The sequence below is a fragment of the Benincasa hispida genome, chromosome 8 (genome assembly GCF_027475165.1).
Source record: "Benincasa hispida cultivar pf3 chromosome 8, pf3_genome.v1.1, whole genome shotgun sequence".
NCBI lineage: Eukaryota > Viridiplantae > Streptophyta > Magnoliopsida > Cucurbitales > Cucurbitaceae > Benincasa > Benincasa hispida.
The window spans coordinates 60,969,187-60,991,259 of NC_143485.1; the positions used below are offsets into that span (position 1 = coordinate 60,969,187).

The window sequence follows — 22,073 nt, forward strand, 5'->3', positions numbered from 1 at the left end:
CTTCGATAAACTGTCAAGATGGCCGAGTTGGTCTAAGGCGCAAGTTTCAGGTACTGGTCCGAAAGGGCATGGGTTCGAATTCCATTCTTGACATTCTTTTTTGTTTGTGTTTAATTTTACATCTACTAAATAAAAAATTTAAAGTTAAAATTCAAATCTCTTATTTCTCATTTGATAATCTTTACATTTTTCTTTTTATTTTTTAAAAATTAAACCTATTGATACTATTTTCACATTCAAATTTCTTTCTTTGTTATCTATTTTTAACTATGGTTTTAGAAAAACTACGTCAAAATTTGAAAACCTAAAAAATAACTTCTAAAAAGTTGTTTTTTGTTTTTAGAATTTGACTAAAAATTCAACCATTATAATTAAAAAAAATATAAATTATTAAAAGAAATGAAGAGGATGTAGATTTAATTTTAAAAAATAAAAAACAAAAAACAAAAAACAAAATGTTTACCAAACGTGATCTTAATTATTAACACATATTATATGTAACTATGCTTACTTCGACAACTAAAATTAATAATTTAAGTTTTTCCTAGATAATATATGGGGTGAGAAAAATAAATCTCTGATGATTTCGTAGTTAATGAGACAAACATGCGATTTTTTTTTTTTTTTTTTAAAGAAAATTCATTTTTAAAAAATAAAAAAAATAGTGTTTTGATACCCATCTCAAACTCAATAATATCATAAAGCCAAAGAGAGGGCACCCTATTACAACATCTTGACACATAACTAAGACCCACTATTCTTAGCTAGCCATCAAAGAAAGAGCTTCAACATAAATGACGAGCTTCAACATAAATGACCCCATAAAGAGAAGAAGCAAAAGACATCGAATGGAACTTCTTCACAACACCTTTAGCATCCTTCTCCACCCAGACCTCAGCAATACCACGCTCTTTCGCAAGCCTCAAACCCTCAAGCAGAACCATCACTTCACCCGTTTCAGCCACCATGGACCCAGAATGGAATATTGCCTGAGCTGCAACCAACCTTCCCCAGTCGTTTCTGACAACAGTGCCCACCTCATAGTTTTGTTTTTCGGGGTGGCAAACCATATCGACATTCAATTTCAGGATGCCTCTCGCTGGAGGACTCCATCGCAACGGCCTCAAAGAAGCTCCATCCGAACTTCGACGCCCAGTAGATCTTCTTTGCACCCCACCCGAAACACAACCATGGGAAAAATATGTCTTCGAGACTCCATTCACATAGTCCAAAATCTATTCAACCTTACTCACCATTGGTGCAAGAGAACTATTGATTCTAATTTTATTTCGATCCTCCCACCTAGCCTAGTTGTTCGGTTTCGAAAAATTGATGTCATTAATTTGACTTCAACACGAAACAAAAAAACATTTATAATTCACCAAAAAATACTATTGGATAGCACAAGTGGCAAGTATCGGATCGAACTAGAGAGACCAAGAATTAGATTTCCCCTAAAGCTAAATTTGACTGTGGAAAGCAGTAAAAACAGGGGTTTTGGTTTAAAACTAAATGCGGAATAGATTGAGAAAAAAAAAATCGAACACAAGATTACCTTTGTCGGTTAAGAGATAAAAGGTTTTTATGAATCTAATCATCAATTAGTTATGATAAAATGCTTGAATTAACTATTTCTTAAGCCTAATCGAATGTAGGGACAACTCAAATAAACTACCTAATTGTTGGGATTGGTGTCCTAATTCTCTCGGAGTCTCGTTGTTTATAATTATACACATTATTTAATGAATAAAATAATTGTTATTTCATTCTGGCATTTACTCATATCCAATAAACAAAACTTCATGGTTATCTTATGTAAACTTAAGCATATATATGTGATATACAAGTGAATCATACCTTAAGTGATAACCAAAATAGATCTGTAGTATAAGGATTAAGGTGGGATATCTAATCCTAGTCACACTACGAATATGGCCCGCTTTGTAGAGATTTGCAAGTATTGTAAACTATTACAGATGGTAGATCTTGACCATTCATGTGAGACATGCGAGCGTGGGCATCCTATACAAAGAGTTTGTATAATACTGGACCACGAGATGACTAGACTCTATATATAATGCCGTTGATACTGGAGACTTACATCTCACCTAAACGACCATAAGTGACACGACCTCAATCCTGAGTGTTTTGGGAACTCCTGCCTTTGAGGGCGGTTCTTTGATTAGTATGGGTGAGAGTGGCCAGATTGCCAACTCAATATGCCTACCTTTTTGGGGACTTGTCTGATCTGGGAGCTAGAAACTCAATTATACAAGATGGAATTCAGTCCTTCCCCGAAGTAGGATAAGTAGATAGATTGCTCCCTTAAGGGCTGATTCCGAGGCTTGAACATAATGGCCACAACTTCTCTTTGGAAGAGAGGACTCAATCAACTGACTATGACTTATGTTCATTAGAGGATTCAGTGGTACTTAAGGAGTTAGATGTAACTACAGGGACATAACGGTTATTGGCCGAGCTGTACTTACGAGTGATCTGTGAAGGTTTTCACACTGTTGATTGGTTAAAATGGACACATAATATATATGTGGTAAGAAGAGTTCAGCCATCGATCTTTAGTGGAGTGCCTGGAAGTTAACGGATGGTGGATCCCATGATTAAAGAGTTTAGTCAGTTTTTCACGTACCATTTGAGCTTTAAGCTACAGGTTCATAAGGTCCCCTTAGTAGCTCAATGGATTCAAGTTGAGGATTAGTTCTTGGTGTTGATTTGAAATGTTCAAATTGACAAGAGGTAATTCGATTATATGTGATATGATCGGTATGGTATATGAGATACATCAAGTGGAGGAATCATGTAAATGGGATTTACATTAAGTGCAACAGAATAGAAAAAGAGCTATGGTTTATATGTTTCCTGAGATGAAATATTAAAACTATAGGTTATAAATATATTATGGTAAGTTAGTTATCATTTATATTTATAATAATATTAATTATTAGATAATTATCTCTTTTTCTCTAATAATCAATTGAGTGGGAGGTTATTGGTGGTTTCATGATAACCGTGAGATAAAAGGAAAAATATTTTCCTAATTTTAGTAATGTTGTTTTGAGATTTCCAATCTCGAAAATTACTCATGGAGAAGTTGTCAAGTAAATCAGATTTACTAAGCGATAGCTTGGAGTTAGCTAAACAATCATGGAGTGTTAGTACACAATAAACACTCAGCTAGACGATGAGCTAAATGATCGCATAGCTTTTGCTAGACGATCGTATAACTTTTTCTAAATGATTGGGCATCGACCTATGCGATAGGTATGTTCCATCTCCCACTTGCTCAATCGTTTACACGATTGTGGTTCCTCCAGTTTTCTATCTCTAACCAAGTCCAAACAAAGTCCACCCTCTGGATTCTTACACCGAGAATACTAAGGTAACCTTCTTGGTGGTGTCATACTCAACTCAACATAGTCGAGGTTCTGTGGAGGCCATTCGCGGTGTCGAGGTGTTCGTGACTGTTCGTCGCTATCGTGATTTTCTCTAGGAGTGTATTGTATAAACTAAATAGGAAGAATAAGTTCTAAGTGTAAGTGATGCATTTATGCTTTGATGTGTTTAAGTAAATGTAACGCGTTGAGGCGTCAGATATATGTAACAGAACGCACACAACTTCTTTTAACGACGTTCAAGTTTTCCTAAACTAGACCCGAGTATAAATCTAATTTAGGTTCCTGGTAAGTCCAGGGTCGAACTCAGGGATTCAGTTAACCAAACGCAGACATTGCGTTGTATCTACTGTAGGGGTTTTCCTAAATAAATGTGAGAAATGTGTTATTTACACTAAATTGTTGTGCTTGTGCAAGAGATGCAGAAGAGTTGAGTAGTTAATGATGGATCATGTGAGAATGGAGTTTAATGTAAGTGGACGCGTCGATCTAAGATAAATGTACACAAACCAGGATGTGATGTGGATGAGATGGATTGATTTGCTTATCTTTTGTTCATGCGTTAGACTTCATTTAACATTTTTCAATGTGAATAACATACAAAACCTATCTCTAGGCTCATTAGGCTCTGTAAGATTTGCGGAAATGATCACAGGTAAAGTGTTGTTGGTTCCAAGGAATGCATATTTCAAGTGTCCAGGTAACTGTTTCAACTCGAGTTCTGGTGGTTCTTCAAGTGATGGACGCGTTGGTTTTGTCCGCCGCTCACTCAGACTTAACGGCTCTGATTCTTTCAAGTTCTCCTCCAACACGAGGACCTCACATACATGAGTCTCTTCGTCAGGAAACTCAATACTATTTAGTTGACAATCTTCACTATCTGGGAACTTTAATGCATTGAGCACATTAAACTTCACCTCTTCATTGTCCACGCGCATAGTTAATTCGCCTTTATGCACGTCAATTAAAACTTTCCCAGTAGCTAAGAAGGGGCATCCAAGGATAATTGGTACCTCTTTATCTGCTTCATAGTCCAAGATAATAAAGTCTGCTGGGAATATGAGATTGTCAACTTTCACCAGAACATCTTCAATCTTCCATTCTGGGTACTTAATTGTTCTGTCAGTGAGCTGAAGAGTAACAGAAGTAGGTTGTGCTTTGCCAATCCCCAATTTCTTAAAAATTGAAAGTGGCATGAGATTAATGCTGGCTTCTAGATCGCACAACGCATGACCCACATCCAATCCTCCTATCGAATAAGGAATTGTGAAGCTCCCAGGGTCCTTCTGCTTCTTTGGTAGACTATTGCTTACTAACGTGTTACACTCTTGCGTTAGCGCTATTACTTCCTTATAACTGACTCTTCTCTTCTTCGTCAAAATGTCCTTAAAAAATTTGACATATGTTGGCATCTGCTCCAAAGCCTTTATAAGTGGAATGTTGATATGCAGCTGCTTTAGAAGCTCAAGAAAGCACTTGAATTGTTGTTCATCATTCTTCTTCATCAGACACCTAGGGAATGGTGCGTTCAAAGTCACCTCAGGATTTCCCACGTTAGATGTACTAGGTTCTGAATGGCTTGTAGTCTCAGGCGTTATTTCTTTATGATCCATTGAATATGTGATGCGTTCTTTCAAAGGACTGCTATTTCTTTGATTCATTTTTCTTTCTTCAAGAGCTCTTCCACTTCGCAACGTCACCGCGTGACATTGCTCCTTTCCATTATTATTCCCAGGTGTTTCAATATTGCTAGGTAGAACTCCAAGTTGCCTGCTTTTCAACTCGCTCACTATCTGCCCTACTTGGATTTCCAGGTTTCTGATAGATGACGCTTGGCTTTTCAGCAATGCGTCATTCTGGGCTATGTACTTCTTCAGTAGGTTTTCAAGCAGAGATCCTGAGCTCGACGCCTGTCTTCGTTTATTAAAGGGTTGTTGATGTTGCTGATGCGTTTGTTGAAATGCAGGCGGCGGTCCTTTCCTTTGTTGATGGTTCGCCCCTGGGTAGTGCTTCTAATGATTTCCTCCTGTCCAAGAAAAATTCGGATGGTTTCTCCATCCAGGGTTATATGTATTAGAGAATGAGTTATTTTTTATGAAGCATACTGACTGAGGGTTTTATGGACATTCAGCATAGAAGTGAGGATCTCCACTGCCCACACAGCTAACCATGGGCTGCCCAAACGCCTCTACCTGATTCACCTTTTGCTGATTTGATGCGTGTCCCAGCGTTGTGTTTTGTAGAAGGCTGGTCATCGTAACCACTTGAGCAGAAAGTGTGGCTAACGTGTTGGAATTGATAGAATTAACGTTCTGAGATCTCTTCTTCCTGTAAGCTCTTCCATCATACGTATCATCCACCCATTCCATATTATGTTTCGCAATGCAGTCTAATATCTCTTTAGCCTTAGTGTAAGATCTGTCCATAAGTCCACCAGCTGCTGCTGCGTCTGCTGCCATCTATGATGCTCTATTCACTCCTCCATAAAACGTCTCCATTTGGATTGTTAGTGGTAGTCCATGGTTTGGGCAATTCTTGACCAAGCCCTTAAAATGCTCCCATGCGGCGCTCAAGGTCTCAGCATCTTCTTGCTCAAAATTCATAATCTCTCGATGCCTCCTCGCGTTGGTGGTAGGTGGGAAGTATTTTTGCATAAATTTTTCCACCAACTTCTCCCAGGTGGTGATTTCACCAGGCTCCAATGAGCTCACCCATTGTTTTGCGTCATCACGCAAAGAATAGGGAAACAAGGACAGCCTAATCGCCTCTGGGGTGATTCCAGGAATCACATATGAATTACACATTTCCAGGAAACGCTTCATGTGGGCGTGAGGATCTTCACCACGACCACCCCTAAATTATCCAGCAGTCTGGAGCATTTGGAGTATAACAGGTTTCATCTTGAACCTGGTTCCATCTGGCATTGGGAATATGATTCCTGGAGAGAAATCATACAGTACAGGAGACGCGTGCTCCCTCATGGGACGCATGCTACTATTTGCCATCAGGATTGGATTCTGTGCAGCATGAGCTAGTTGTTGATTTGCCTATTCTTCTGCTATTGCTCGTTGCCTGTTCTGTTGTCTGAGAAATTGCTGCCTCAACCTTTAACGACGGTTGGATCGGTTCCTACGCCGGAAGATCCATTCAATCTTGGGGACGTATCTGAGTTCAAAAGTGCTCTCCCTGTTCATAAACGTTCACAAGCTTAGGCTTAAATTGTAATACTCCCTCGACCGAAGTGTTCCTACAACAGATACAAACGAAATTTCTTGTTAGTTTTGTTTCTGAATCCTCAGTAATGGCACTAAAAACTTGTTCGTCACTATTGTGATTCGCTCTAGGAGTGTATTGTATAAACTAAATAGGAAGAATAAGTTCTAAGTGTAAGTGCTACATATATGCTTTGATGAGTTTAAATAAATGTAATGGGTTGGGGTGTCAGATATATGCAATGGAACGCACACAACTTCTTCTAATGACATTCAAGTTTTCTTAAACCAGACCCAAGTATAAATCTAATTTAGGTTCCTGGTAAGTTCAGGGTCGAACTCAAGAATTCAGTTAACCAAACGCAGACCTTGCGTTGTATCTACTGTAGGGGTTTTCCTAAATAAATGTGAGAAATGTGTTATTTACACTAAATTGTTGTGCCTGTGCAAGAAATGCAGAAGAGTTGAGTAGTTAGTGATGGATCATGTCGGTCTAAGATGAATGTACACAAACCAGGATGTGATGTGGATGAGATGGATTGATTTTCTTATCTTTTGTTCGTGCGTTAGACTTCATTCAACATTTCTCAATGCGAATATCATACAAAACCTATTTTTAGGATGCATGCATCTAACAGAGAATGCAATAGACACCAGTAAGTCTATCTCTAGCTGTACTAGACGTCCTACTTGATGCAACTTAGTTATTCTTTCGAACAATCTAAGTTAAAGATACTTTTTACCAATTTTTCAAGTTGGCTTGAGCATTAGAATGAAGTTTGGCATAAGATATTAATGCATTCAACATAAACATGAAATAAACAATGACAAGTATGATGGATCAAATATATGAATTTTATAAAGAAACAGAGAGTCTTTACAAAAGCAATATTTAATCAAATGAAATAAAAGCGATAAATGAGATGAAGGAAACTGAGTCAAGCCAAAGAATACAATCTCTTGTATTTCTTTGGCTCAATCTCGTTGTGTATAATCACTTGTATAGGAATTGGATGAAGTGTCTTTCTCAAGAGTGGCTTCCTTCGCTCCCTGACCGGCGGTGGTGGTGGTTCTCAACCCTTCTGATTGTCTAACACCACAGCATAGCTTCTAAGAACTAAAACTATGACTATAATATACAGAGAGTAAGGATCTTGATAATTTTTGAACTTCTTGTCTCTGGAGCGACTTCATAGGTGTTGGTCACGTCCACTTGGTGAATGGGCATCATTAAAATCCATGCCCTGATCAGCATTAAAGTCCATGACCTAGTTAACCGCCTGACTCTCGGAAGCTTTTCAGACGCCATCTGCTGCTTGGAAGCTTTTTAGATGTCGCCTGTTGCAAATGCTCATACTTGCAAGTGGTGATGTGACACAATCAGCCTGAAGTAATGAATCTTCTCTGTTTGAACTCCCTCCGACGCATGGCCCATACGTTAAAGCTTTTCCTGCGGCACTTGTCTAATGCGTTAGCGTTAATCCTTGCGTTGAAATCCTGCAATACAATGCGTTAGTGCCGCGATATTTAGTAATAAAACTTCTTTTGCATGAGTTTGCTAATGTTTGAATAAATCCATGTGTTTCTTCTAAAAATGAGGAGAATTTATCATTAAAAACCTTAGTTGTTCCAACTTAAGAGCAAAAATAAATTGTATTTTTTACAAGTTATCACCACCCCCAAATTTGAACCATGCTTATCCTCAAGCATTCCAAAATAATTCTTTGTTATCTCTTTTGTCTTAAGTGTGAAGAGTTCGCCTCTCATCATATTCAGTCATAAGCTTGAGCTAAGAGTTTGGAAAATATAACTCAGATTGACCCTTTTCTAAAAGGACTAATGTTTAGTTTCAGGTGCAACAATCCTTTTATGACAACTCCTTTCATTTCTCAAAACATTCCCTTTTTTTTTTCTAAACCAGCAATACGTTAGATGTTTTTTTTAAAACAAATGCCAGATAAAAAGGAAAAAAAATTATGAACTCACTTACCCATGCGTTGTTCCAGGTATCCCACTTTCGTTTTGGCTTGCCCCCACGGGTGTCATGCGAGCATCCAACTACGGGTGAGAACCCTTCACAACTAAACTCATATCTAATATTCATGCGTTTCAAGATATAGTTTCTTCAGACTAGATAGAGGAGTTATATGGGATGCGTTGGTCTAGGAGACTTAACTTCGTTTTGGCTTGCCCCCACGGGTGTCATGCGAGCATCCAACTACGGCTAAGTGCCCGTTCCAACTAAACTCATGCCATTTTAAGGTTTTTCTTTTGACAGAGAAGTTGCATTTAACATTTTTCTTATTTTGTTCCCTTTTCTTTGTGATGTACCCGTTTGATGCATCTTAACTCGGATTTTCCTCATCCCCAAATTTGGAGATGAGCTATACTCATCCCAAATTTGGAGACGAGCTAAATCCTCATTGTTAAAAGAGAAAAAAAATTTCAAAAAGGCTTTGAGAGTCTGAAAGGAGTTTAAGACTTAAAGCTTGCATGCGTTAAAAGGTAAACATAACCTTTTTAGAGAAGTTCAAGCCTTGTTGATTTTCCTAATGCCTACTCTATACTTTTAGATTTCATATAGTTGATATCATTAAAGTCAAGCAAAGCACAAGACTTAGAAAATATCTAAAGAACAAAAATCAAGTATGCCAAGGTCAAACACAAGAAACAAAATGATAGAAATTTCTCATTCATTTTCATAAATTCACATGAAGTAAACAAATACGGGTGTGCCCAATGCAGAACTGATTCCACCTCAATGCATTTATTATTTCTGTTATGTATATTGGCAGTGGGTGGCGCTCGGGAAAGAAGCCCTTTTCTATGAATATGTCACTAAATTGACGCTTTCTTCCCGAGGTCTTCTTAGGTAACACGTCGGTTGCCTTGCATTTTTCGGCCGCGTGCTCTTTGGCTTCCCTTGCCAGCTCTCTCAGTTCATTCTCCAATTCCCTTTGGAGAGCTGTCTTTCTTCGCCCTTGCCTTGCGGGCTGATATTCTTCCAAGTCCTGCTCTAGTGCGTCAGGCCTTGAGCTACTTCCATGCATTGCATCCTCAGGTCCTGACCACCTGGATTTTAGTTTCCCTGGAAACAAACGCAGGCGTGAATTGAACAATAGAACTTTTTGGCCAACAACAAGTTCTTTCTTACTGATGTGTTGGTCATGCCAACGTTTTGTCTTTTTTTTGTACAACTTGTTGTTCTCGTATGCGTTCAATCGCCATTCCTCGAGCTCATTGAGCTGAAGTTGCATTGAGCACCCGCGTTGTAATGTTGATTAGCAGCAAGTAAGTGTTTGCATGAATAAAGTTTATAAATAAGCTGAATTTCAACTTTTATTGATTCATGCGGTTGGAAAATCTGAAACCCTCTCTCCATCTCTCAAATCCTCTCCAACTCTTCACATAATTAGCTCCAATTATGAGTTCCACTTCTCAAATCCAATTTTGATGGAACGAACACATGCGTAGCAGAAGGAACAATGGATCTAAAGTATTCTAATTAGGTTAATTTCAAAGGATAAGCATGCAATTAAATAAATTACAAAGGGACAGAAAAAATACAACCTTTGTAGATTCAGATCTTCTCCAAATCAACTCCAATCTCCTCATTAACGATTTGTATACTACCACGAGAGTCTTCTAAACTATTCTCGGCCTTAAAACGGGATTGTGGGATCTTGTGAATGACTAATTTGGAGAGGAAAAAACTAAGTATTTGAGAGAAAATAAGGATTGAGATTATCAAATAATCTCATCAAATCCAACATGGCCAAAACTTTTTAAAAAACATAAATCTCTTCTTTTTAAAGGTTATTTCATGCAAAACATCCAATATTGAGTTTGATGAGAATTTGACACTAAAAAATTCACTAACTCAAAGTGGAATTAGTGAGACAAGTATCTTCAAATGAAGACAATACTTAACAATGCAAATGTTGATATTTCCCACTCACTATTATTGGATCTTTCCACTAACTTGGTAAAAGGTTAAAGTTTGACTCTCAAAGTCCAAAGTCAACAAATTTGACTTTTTTTACTTTCAAAGTCAAAAGTCAACATTTTGACTTTCATTGCATTTCTGACCTAGTCAACAAATTTGATCTTTAATGCAATTTTGACCAATTTCATTTGATTTCAAAATTCTAATAATTAATTTTAAAATTAAATTAATATTAATTAATTAAATTTAATATTAAATCCAACACTAATCCCAATTAATATGAATCATTATCTATAATCTTGATATTTAAATCTTATTTAAATATCTCATATTATCTCTCTCTTTATGTTTAATTCATAATTAAACATTAGGTTAAATATATCGTATATATTTAACGCTTTGCTCAAAAAACCGAACTTGAATACTTTAAATTCGTTCGTTACATTATTTTAATGTTTAGTTCGATATGAGCTAGTAAGGGGACCTCATTGACCTACAAATCATGGACTCCAACGATCCAAGATTAACCGGCCAAACTCTTTAACCTAATTAACCACCATTTGTTAACTATCAGGTCACTTCACTAAAGCCTAATAGTTGCACTCATCTCATTGTAAATATATTATGGTCAATCAATATAACCATGATTAGTAAGTCAACCCTTCATAGGTTGTTCGTAATAACGGCTGGGTCAAAAGCTATTTTACCCCTGAGATTACATCTTACTCCTTAAGTCCCACTGATCCTCTAATGAACAATTGGTTTGTGATCCAATCATTAAATTGAGTCCCTCTCGAGCTAATGAGAGGGTGGAGCCTCTTGTTCAAGACCTAGAGTCAGCATTTAAGGGAACATCCTCTCTTCTATCCCTAAAAGGGGATAGAAGTGAATTCCGTCTTGCACCTTATATCCCCACCTATCTACCCAATATTGCCCCTGAAATGTGAGGCTTATTGAGCTGCCGCTATTGAGCCAACTCTCACCCATGAAAATCTAAGGATAATCCCAAATAAACAGGAGTTCATAGTTAACTCAGGATTAAGGTCAAGTTACCTAGGTCATCGTTTTGAAATAGTCAGTCTTAAACAGTAAACATCATTATAAAGTAAGAGTGACTTATTTCTTGGTTTGATCTTATGCAAACTCATTGAACAGGATGCCCCTACTCCTCATGTCGTTATATGAACAAATCAGGACCACTTCGTTTGTAGCACTTTATAACGAATTGTAACAACAACAGAGTGGGCCGCATCCAATAATGTTACCAGAATAAGGCACCCAACCTTATTCATATACTATAGACCGTTTTGGTTATTTACTCGAACTTGATCCATCTTTATGTCACCACATAAAGTTCAAGTATTCATATAATAACCATTGATCTTTAGTTTATTAGAGTTAGGTTCTTTCTAAAATGAAATGAGCTATTCATATATTCAATGACAACTTTATTGAATAAGCCTCTATAACATCTTTGTTGATAACAAAATAAGTTTGTTGTTTACAAATCATGAGTTTTAGGACATAAAACCCAACAAATTCCTGATTTCAATATTGAACCACGTATAGAACAAGATAACATTGAAGTCCCCATTATTGAACCTGAAGTTCAAACTCAACAGCCTCAAGAAGGGCCACTAAAGAGATCTACTAGAGAGAGAAGAAGTGTAACTCTAGATGATTATATTATGTTTCTTCAAGAACATCAGGATGATGTGGGCATAATGGAAGATGATCCAATCAACTTCCAATAAACTCTACAAAGTCCTCACTCTTAAAAATGGATAAATTCTATGGAAGAGGAAATAAAATCCATGAAAGATAATGAGGTTTGGGAACTTGTCGAATTGACATCAGGAGTGAAACCCATAGGTTGTAAATGAATATTTAAAACCAAAAGGGATTCACATGGCAATATCAAAAGATATAAAGCTCGTCTTTTTGCAAAGGGTTTTACTCAAAAGGAAGACATTGATTACAAAGAGGCTTTCTCTCCGATTTCAACGAAAGACTCTTTTAGGGTAATCATGGCACTAGTAGCTCACTTTGATTTAGAACCACACCATAAGGATATAAAAATTGTGTTTCTCAATGGGAACATTGATGAGCTGATTTATATGTTGTAACCATAAAACTTTGCGTGTAATTCAAAGATTGTGGTGTGCAAATTGAAGAAATTCATCTACGATCTCAAGCAAGCCTCTCGTCAATGGTATCACACATTCCATGAAGTGATAACCTCATTTAGTTTTAAGGTAAATATAGTGGAAGATTGTGTATATAACAAGTTCAGTGGGAGTAAATCAATCTTTCTGGTGTTATATGTGTTGGGTGTTGATGCCCTAAAGTCTCGTGTCCTGTAGTTTGTAAACAGTTTGTATGAACGCTTGTGATGTATAATATATGATATTTACTTCACTTCTTGATTTTGCTCATTTGAATGTTTTATTTGCTTTACCATAAACCAATAAACTAAAATCCCTGGTCATTTTTATGTAACTTAAGCATGTATGTGGTGACATACAAGTGGATCATGTCTTAAGTGATAACCAAAATGGTTTATAATATATGGATATAGGAGGGAAACCTTATCCTTGTAACACTACGAATGCAACCTGCTTTGTGGAATAGTTACAAGTGTTGTGACTTGTCACAGATGGTCTGATCCTGATCATTCGTGTAAAGGACATGTGAGTGGGGGCGTCCTATACAAAGAGTTTGTAAAGACCTAACCATGAAGTGTTAACGCCTTGTTATATAACACCGTTCATGACATATAATTCACTTCACTAGGATGACCATAGGTAACATGACCTCAATCTTGAGTGAGTTGGGAATTCCGACTATTAAGGGCGGTTCTTTGATTTTTATGGGTGCGAGTGGCCAGGCCGCCGACTCAAACCTACTATTTTGAGGATTTATCTGATTTGGGAGCTGGGAACTCAGCTACACAAGATGAAATTCACTCATTCCCCGAAGCAGGGGCAAGTAGATAGATAGCTCCCTTAAGGGTTGATTCCAGGGCTTGAACGATGTGGCGCACACCTTCTCATGGCCCGAGAGGTGTTCATACATAGTTGGACTATGTTGTATTATTCATTAGAGGGATCAGTGGTACTTAAGAAGTAAGATGTAACTATCGGGACAAAACGGTAAATTGGCCCAGTTGTACTTACGAGCATATATGAAAGGTTATCGTACTCATGATTGGTTATATCCGATGGACACAAAAATATATCTGTGGTAAGAAGAGTTCAGCTATCGGTCTTTACTGAAATGTCTGGCAGTTAACGGATGGTGGATCTCATGGCTAAAGAGTTTAGTCAGCTATTCACGTACCATTGAAGCTTCGAGCCATAGGTTCATAAGGTCCCCTTGGTAGCTTGGACACAAGTTGAGAATAAGTTTTTGGGTCAGTTTGAAATGTTCAAATTGACAAGAGGGAGTTCGATTATATATGATATAACTGAACTAGTTAATTATATATGATATGATTGACTAAATGTATGAGATACATTATTTTGGAGGAAATTGAATATAAATATGATTTATTTCAAGTAAAGATGAGATACATTATTTTGAAGAAAATTAGATATAAATATTATTTATATCAAGTAAAGGAGAAAACACTATAGTTGATATATGATATCAAACTATAGGTTAAGAATATAATATGATTATATTCATTATTTAATTAATTGGGTGGTATGAGATAATTGGCTGAAGTTTTCTCCGGATTCCTGTGAAAGTGGAAAGTTCAATTCAGTTCTAGTAACTGAAGAATAAAATGAAAATTGTTTTCATTTTGCTAAAATATACAAAAAATCGCTCACGATGTGAAAAGTTTCTATCGTTAGTTGTTAAGAGCCTATGCGATAGTGCTCGTCTAACTAAACGATCGTACACCTGCGTTTCTAAACGATTGCCTGCGATTTCTTAAACGATCGCTTAACACGCCGAGCGTAACTAAATGATCGCTTAGATTTTACTGCACAATCGTGTACCTTGCTCTAAACGATCAAGCACACCAGACTATATGATAGTCTTCCCTTTTCTCCCACTTGCTTGTTCGTAGTACACGATTACTTTTCCTCCTCCCTTCTACAAATTCCATCAAAGTCTATACTTTGGATTCTCACTCCCTGAGGGCTTCGAGTAGTGGTATCATCCCCCGTTGCCTTGAGTTCGTACGCTATTATTCGTGTAGACGACTGTGGTGGTGCTAGGCGATTGCTTGCTGGACGAGTAAGAACGAGAGGAGTTCACTCATGTTGAACCGAGTTCTTGTGAAGAAAGTCTTCAACTGGTAAGTCTCTTGGTCTTTAGTATTTATCTTTTAAAGCATGCTAGTAATTAGTGTTTACAATGCATATCTGTATGTTAGAATGTATGTGTGGAAATTCTGTCACAATGAAATCGGAAAGATTCATTTCTGCTCATAGGTACTCTAGTATAAGAGTTCCTTCAATATGTCGATGATACACTCATAGCAAGTAATGATGTAGGTTTATTGCATGACACTAAGAGATTTCTAAAAAAGAATCTTGATATTAAGGATTTTGGTGATGCTTCTTTTGTATTAGGAATTGAAATACTGTGAGATCGATCTCAAGGTATTTTGAGATTGTCACAAAGGAACTACATTGAAAAGATTTTGAGTAGATTTGGCATGAAAGATTATGCACTAGGAGATACCCCAGTCGCTAAAGGTGATAAATTTCATTTAGGTCAATGCCCCAAGACCACACTCGAGACTAAGGAGATGTAGAGGGTTCCCTATGCATTAGCTGCTGGAAGTCTAATGTACGCTCAAATATGTACGCGTCCAGATATTGCGTTCATAGTTGGAGTGTTAGACAGATATTTGAGCAACCTGGTGATGAAGCATTGAAAAGAAGCCTGATGAAATTTACAAGCATACAGTGGAAAAAATCAGAATCAATAAGCACTCTAATTATATTTAATTTGAGTTCGAAAAGCATGCAAAATCAAAATTTCAGAAAAGAAGGTTTCATGAACTTATACCTTTGAAGAATTCATCCAAATCCAAGCTGCTCTCCATAAACTTGAGCTTCAAATCAACAGCGAACCACCAAGAGATCTTCTCTACCATTCTCCAACTTATATTTGAGTAGTGGAACTCAAAATTGATGGAAATTGGGTAAGAGAAGATGAGGGTTTGGAGAGATATTTGAGAGAGAAGATAGAATTTTGCAAATTTCCCAAATCCAACATTCATCTCACCTTCAATTTCCAAAATTGAAGCTTTTATTCTTTCAACTCATGCAAGCACTAAGCCATAATGCTGATTGACACTTCAAGGAGCAACATGGAAGTCGGCTAAGTGTTGGATTTACCAAGTAACTAAAAAATCTTGGAAATTTCCACTATCAAAATTGATTTTCAAATTTTTAATTGATTTAATTTAAAAAATTAATCAAATACAAAATTCAATTTCTAAAAATTGAAAATTAATTTGATTTTAATTAATTAAACAAATTTAATTAATTAAATAATACTTTAATATCAAATATTAAATTAATCAAACATTTAATTCATACATAAATCCTATCCATGTAATTAATATTTAAATCATCATTTAAATATTATTAGACTCTCAAATTACGTTTAGTTTTGATAAATTAAACTTTAAATTATACACCGAATATAATTAAATAATAATTTAATATCAAATATTAAATTCATAAAACACTTAATTCATACATAAATCCTATCCATGTAATTAATATTTAAATCACCATTTAAATATTATTAGACTCTCAAATTATGTTTAGTTTTGATAAATTAAACTTTAATTATACACCGAATATAATTATCTAAACCCTAATTTGAAATTGAACAATTCAAATTCAAATCCTAATTTAAAATTTGAACACTTCAAGTTGAATTCCCAAATTGAATTTGAACATTGCAAATTCACTCAATATACTAATCCAAGATTTATGAGCCAGTAGAGGGACCTCATGGACCTACGGATCATGAGGTCTAACGATTTGAGATTAAATGGCTAAACTCTTTAAACCGAATTAATCAATATTCGTTAACCAACATTGTGTCTGGTAATTCATTTCTTAATGGGAACATTGATGAGCTGATTTATATGTTGCAACCATAAAACTGTGTCTGGTAATTCAAAGACTGCGGTGTGCAAATTGAAGAAATTCATCTACGGTCTCAAGCAAGCCTCTCGTTAATGGTATCACACATTCCATGAAGTTATAACCTCATTTGGTTTTGAGGTAAATATAGTGGAAGATTATGTATAAAACAAATTCAGTAGGAGTAAATCAATCTTTTCGGTGTTATATGTCGATGACATACTCATAGCAAGTAATAATGTAGGTTTATTGCATGACACTAAGAGATTTATCAAAAAGAATCTTGATATGAAGGATTTTGGTGATGCTTCTTTTGTATTAAGAATTGAAATATTGTGAGATCGATCTCAAGGTGTTTTGAGATTATCACAAAAGAACTACATTGAAAAGATTTTAAGTAGATTTGGCATGAAAAATTATTCACCAGGAGATATCCCAGTTTCTAAAGGTGATAAATTTCATTTAGGTCAATGTCCCAAGACCACACTCGAGTCTAAGGAGATGTAGAGGGTTCCCTATGCATCAACTGCTAGAAGTCTAATGTACGCTCATGTATGTACGAGTCTAGATATTGCGTTCATAGTTGGAGTGTTAGACAGATATTTAAGCAACCTAGGGATGGATCATTGAAAAGAAGCCTGATGAAATGTACAAGCATATAGTGGAAGAAATCGAAATCAATAAGCACTCTAATTATATTTAATTTGAGTTCTAAAAGCATGCAAAATCAGAATTTCAGAAAAGAGGGTTTCATGAACTTATACCTTTTAAGAATTCCTCCAAATCCAAGCTGCTCTCCACAAATTTGAGCTTCAAATCAACAGTGAACCACCAAAAGATCTTCTCTACTATTCTCCACTTGGGTGGTGGATATCAGAATTGATGGAAATTGAGCAAGAGAAGATGGGGGGTTTGGAGAGATATTTGAGAGAGAAGATATAATTTTGCAAATTTCCCAAATCCAACATTCATATCACCTTCAATTTCCAAAATTGAAGCTTTTATTCTTTCAACTCATGTAAGCACTAAGCCATAATGCTGATTGACACTTCAAGGAGCAACATGGAAGTTGGCTAAGTGTTGGATTTACCAAGCAACTAAAAAATCTTGGAAATTTCCACTATCAAAATTGATTTTCAAAATTTTAATTGATTTAATTTAAAAAATTAATCAAATACAAAATTCAATTTCTAATTATTAAATTTAAAATTGAAAATTAATTTAATTTTAATTAATTAAACAATAATTTAATATCAAATATTAAATTCATCAAACACTTAATTCATACATAAATTCTATCCATGTAATTAATATTTAAATCATCATTTAAATATTATTAGACTCTCCAATTACGTTTAGTTTTGATAAAGTAAATGTTAATTATACCGAATATAATTATCCAAACTCTAATTTGAAATTGAACAATTCAAATTCAAATCCTAATTTAAAATTTGAACACTTCAAGTTGAATTCCCAAATTGAATTTGAACACTGCAAATTCACTCAATATACTAATCCAAGATTTACGAGCTAGTAGAGGGATCTTATGGACCTTCAGATCATGAGCTCTAATGATTTATGATTAAATGGCTAAACCCTTAAAACTGAATTAATCAATATTCGTTAAATACTGAGGCACACCACTATAGCTCAGTAGTTGCACTCTCCTCACTGTAGATATATTTCGGTCCACTTGGTTGAATCATAATCAGTAAGTCGACCCTTCACAGAATGTTCGTAATATCGGTTGGGTCAAATGTTGTTTTACCCCTGAAATTACATATTTTTCCTTAAGTCCCATTGATCTTCTAGTGAACAATTGATTTGTGATCCAATTATTAAACCGAGTCCATCTCAGGCCAATGAGAGGGTCGGGCCCCTTGTTCAAGACTTGGATTCAGTATTTAAGAGAAAAACCTTTCTACTATACCTAAATCGGGTAGGTGTGAATTCCATCTTATACCCTATATTCCCAGCTATCTACCTGGTCTTACCCCTGAAATGGGAGGCTTCTTGAGCTAGCGCCGTCGAGCCAATCCTAACTTATGCAAATCTAAGGATAATCCCGATTAAACAGGAGTTCATAGTTAGCTTAAGATTATGGTCGAGTTATCTAGGTCATCGATTTGAAACAGTCAATCTTAAACAATAAACAACGTTATAAAGTAAAAGTGACTTATTTCTTAGTCTGATCTTATTCAAACTCATTGCATAGGACACCCCCGCTTAATGTGATCAGTTCTTGGAGCTTACAAGATCCACGAAGAAGTTTTGGGGGTCAAAATTATAGATGAAAAAGAGACCCCAGGCGTGTGCTCATGGCTCAACAAGCTCATAAACCACCCAATTGCCAATGACATTTTACCTTCAAAAGAAAAGGTTATGGGACTTATTTTAGACATATTTAAATAATAACATGTTTAATTAAAAGATGGACTATGTATTATTATTAAAAGTATGGGCTATGTATGTGGATTAATAATTTATCACATTGGATTATTTTATTAGATTGAGGCATATTATGTCATCTAATTAATTAAGGCTCTAGATTCCTAATTGAGTACGGACTTAATAGATAGAAGCCAATTCCTAATGGGAACCATAATTGAACTAGTATAAAAAGAGACCTTAGGGCTATGGTCTCCAATATGCCAAAACAATAAGCACTCGATATTTCTTGAATCCCATTTAGAGATGAGAACCAAATAAAGGAATTTGGCATTTTGGTTGAGGAAGACTATAGTCATCTATTATCAATCTCAATGGAATCCGTTATGTTATTTATTCTTGACAATTTGACATGAATGATTCTAAGGTTAATCTATTCACTATAAATTTAAAGTAATTATGCTCACAAGTGGTATCAAAGACTGAATTTCATGTTAAATTGTAGGATTTTTAATTCGTTTACTATTCATCTTGATTTTTTTTTTTTTTTTTTTTGGTAAGAAGTTTAAAGAATTAAAAACAAATAAATAAATACACTGCACCGATTTTCAGACCTCAATCGGAGATAGCGAAAATTAATTTGACCCTACGGTGATTTAGTGCCACAATTTGGAGATATGTGTTTAAGAAAAAAAGGATTTCTGCACACGACCAAAGAAATCCATTACCGGCCAATTCAATTTTTTGAGTTCTGATTTTGGTACACCATCTTGCAGTTGAGCATTAACTTCAATTTTTTAGTTCTAATTTTGGTACACCATCGTCTTGCTGTCATGCATTAACTTAATAACGGGAGTTACTGGTTTTAGTTTGATGAATTTGATTGGTTTTCAATCAAAATTAGGCTGCATGCGTTGGTTTCTAAGTTTACTTTGATCTTTTTGATAAAGTTGAATTAGTTGATAATTGAGTAAATTTAAATTTAATTTTTAAATTAATTACTTTGTGAATTTAGAACTAAAGTTTGATTGATGATTCAAGTTTTAATTAGATTAAATATATTGTGAATTTAAGTTAAATTTAATTAATCATGTTGTGGATTCAAGATTAATTGATATTTTGGTGAATTTAAATTTAAATTTGATTATTGATATTGGTGATATTCATATATTTATATTGCTTTAATTGTATCATGTGTATGCAATTATGAGGTGAATTTTGATAAAGATTATGTGGTGTTCTTTTCCCATTATTTTTGTACAATAATTTTGTTATATTATTGTGTCTTAAATTTTAGATTGGATTGGTGAAAATAATATGTTACCATAGTAACATCTGTTATCTAGATTAATTTAATTATGAAATATAAGATGTGCATGTTCATGAATTTATGTGGATAATTACCAGTCCAAAGGAAGATAATTATTTAGTCAAATTGTGGGTATGCATGTGGTAACGAGTATGTGACAATTATAAAATTGCTCGTGTGAAAAATAGCGGGTCCAAAAAAAGACTATTTTTTTACAGAGTTTATTATCAGTACTTTGACTATTGCATTGAGAGTACCATTTATAGTTTTGTCCAAAGGTTGGACATCAATGTTGTGCTAGGTATCCTATTAAAAGGGCTCACCACATATGTGAAATTATTTTATTATATTTTAATTATGAGTATACGTTTTCTTGTTTTTTGTTTCAGTTGGTCTTACTCAAATATTTGAAAATATGAGTTCAATCCCTAAGTTGAATGGAACAAACTTCAAGATTTAGAAGGAAAACCTAGAGATACTTCTTGGGTGTATGGATTTAGACCTTGCATTAAAGACCGATAAACCCACTTCTATTGAAGAACACCCAAATACGGCTAAGCTAGAGAAGTGGAAACGGTCAAATCGCAGGTGTCTGATGACCATTAAGCACTCCATTTCAGAGTCTTTTCAGGACTCTATCACAGAAAGTGAAAATGCCAATAAGTTTCTTGCTCAAATTGATAAATATTTTACTAAAAAATAAAAAATGGGAAACAAGTAGTCTTTTGACTTTTTTTTTTTTAAACTTCTGTGAGGTATAAGGGCAATGGAAACATAAGGGATTACATTATGGAAATGTCCAATCTTACTGGTAAATTAAAGGCACTTGGTATCGAGATAAATAAAAATTTACTCGTACATCTGATACTTATCTCTCTTCCTGCACAATTCACTCAGTTTAAGATAAGTTATAATACTCAAAAGGATAAATGAAGTATTAATGAGCTTATCTCACAATGTGTGTAAGAAGAAGATAGGATTAAGAGAGAAAGGACAAAAAGTGATCATTTGGTAACTGACTCTCGTGATAAGAAGAAAAGGAAATCTATAGGTGATGTAGAAGGGACATCTTGCTAAAATAAGAATAAGGAACGTGCTACTAAAAAACATTGTTTTTTCTGGAAAAAGAAAGGTCATTTCAAGAAATATTGTCCCAAATATGCCAAGTGGCGTGTAAAGAAGGATAAACTTCTTACTTTTGTTTGTTCTGAAGTTAATTTAGCTTCTGTACCTACATATATTTGGTGGGTAGATTCTGGTGCTACTACTCACATAAGTATATCGATGTAGAGTTGCCTATGGCGTCGGCCGCTAAGTGATAATAAAAGATTCATCTATATGGGCGATGGAAAAGTAGTTCTAGTTGAAGCTATCGGGAATTTTATATTACTTTTAAAAGCTGGTTGTTACTTGGATTTGAATTAGACTTTTGTTGTACTTATTGGCATTGGTGTCCTAATTCTCCCAGAGTCTCGTAGTTTGTAAACTATACACATTGTTATGAATAAAATAAGAGTTATTTTATTTAGAATTTACTCATATCCAATAAGCAAAGCTCCATGGTTATTGTATGTTAGGCATGTATATGATATATATAGGTGGATCATGCCTTAAGTGATAATCTAAAAAGGTCTGTTGTATAAGGATTAAGGAGGGATACCTGATCCTGGTGACACTACGGATACGACT

The 22,073-nt window shown here is 35.2% G+C and overlaps 1 non-coding gene across 1 annotated transcript; it reads left to right on the top strand.

Moving 5' to 3' along the window:
- Positions 1-5,924: 5,924 nt before the first annotated feature.
- LOC120084286 (small nucleolar RNA R71) lies at positions 5,925-6,028 on the top strand. Its single transcript, XR_005483651.2, has one exon. It is a non-coding gene; the product is annotated as a small nucleolar RNA R71 (small nucleolar RNA).
- The last annotated feature ends 16,045 nt before the right edge of the window (positions 6,029-22,073 follow it).